The sequence below is a fragment of the Myotis brandtii genome, unplaced genomic scaffold, assembly GCF_000412655.1.
Source record: "Myotis brandtii unplaced genomic scaffold, ASM41265v1 scaffold157, whole genome shotgun sequence".
Lineage (NCBI taxonomy): Eukaryota > Metazoa > Chordata > Mammalia > Chiroptera > Vespertilionidae > Myotis > Myotis brandtii.
The window spans coordinates 5,619,412-5,620,627 of record NW_005355708.1 but is presented as its reverse complement, the minus strand read 5'-3'; the positions used below and the strand labels follow the sequence as shown (position 1 = coordinate 5,620,627).

Sequence of the window (1,216 nt, the reverse complement as noted above, 5' to 3'; positions counted from 1 at the left end):
GCGGAAATAATTTTCTGTTTGGTCCTCTCGGCCCCAGTCCCTGGGCCGCGGGTCGGGCGGGGATGCGGGAGGCGGGAAGAGGGAGCGGGAACGCGCTGCCCTGGCAAGCTCAGAGGTGAGGACTGGGGGCGAGCAGGACTGAGCGCCTACTGTGTGCTTTAGCGCTTTACAGAAGGATTTTCGTTCCGTCTCCCCCGCTGCTCTTGCCAGAAGCAGCTAATGCCTGCCTTTAAGAGGGACAAGCTGAGCCTCTGAGAAGTGAAGTCACCCACTGGCCAAAAACTGCACACCCAGGACCAGCGTGACACCTCCCATCAGCGCTCAGTTACACCACAGAGAGCACGAGGAATCTGAGCCATTTGTTGGCTGTGTCCTGCTCTTGCTTCTCTAAAATTAATTAATTAATTTTTAAAAATGTGGATAGGCGCATAGTAAGTGCGCAGAAAAATACTGGAAACTGAGGAATGAGTTTGACAGCTCAGCCTTGGGAGTACTCGCCGCGAATCCAGCTCAGCCCGAGGGCCCCCGGGCCCCCCGGACCTCCGAAGGGAACCTTGGCGATGGACGGGCGGACGCCCGATTTCGACACAGGCTTTCGGCGAACAAGTGGTGGCGGAGCCCCAGCCCTGGCGGAGGACGGGCTGGGTTCAAACCCCCGCGCTGCCTCTTTCAGGCTGTGTGACACCGGGCAGGTCATTTCATCCGCTGGGACCTGTTACTCCACCCATGAAATGGGGATATTAATTCCCACTCACAAGGGTCGTGGGAAGGAGTAAACGAAACAATGTTCCCAATACACTTACTAAACGCGCAAGTGTCGTCGCGCGTTCATCCCACAAGTTCCCGGCGGCGCCTACGCACCGGGTGCGGACCCGAGACAAAGGCTCCTGGGTCCCCGTCTCCAGGTCGCCCACTCCGGGTCGCAGGGACCGACGGGCCTTCGAGCGACCCTCATCCCGCGAAACCCCGACACTGCGGCCACCTCCACCGGCCGCGGTCGGTCCCGAAAGCAAATATTCAAATATTCCGAACCTGGCGAATGGCTAGGGCTGACATGTTTGCGCTTAATGTTCTCGACGTGTTGTTCTTGTCAGTAAAGGTAATTTCCGGAGACTTCCCGTCTGTGTCGGGTTGAACTTTTCGTCTGAGCGAAGTTCACAGGGCAGACCAAGATGCCCGCGCGTGGCCGTCCTCGCAGCGACCCCAAACTGCAGAC

At 58.3% G+C, this 1,216-nt stretch overlaps 1 protein-coding gene and 1 long non-coding RNA gene across 2 annotated transcripts in view; one reads left to right on the top strand and one right to left on the bottom strand.

The window, feature by feature from the left end:
- The window catches only part of LOC106725359, a 12,401-nt gene extending 11,191 nt beyond the window's left edge, over nucleotides 1-1,210 (bottom strand). Inside the window, exon 1 of the long non-coding RNA XR_001361236.1 lies at nucleotides 273-1,210. This is a non-coding gene — a long non-coding RNA (uncharacterized LOC106725359). The remainder of the gene's footprint in view (nucleotides 1-272) is intronic.
- Nucleotides 1-1,216, top strand: part of MLLT6 (myeloid/lymphoid or mixed-lineage leukemia; translocated to, 6) — a 44,107-nt gene that overhangs the window by 14,589 nt on the left and 28,302 nt on the right. The gene's annotated exons all lie outside the window — the stretch shown is intronic.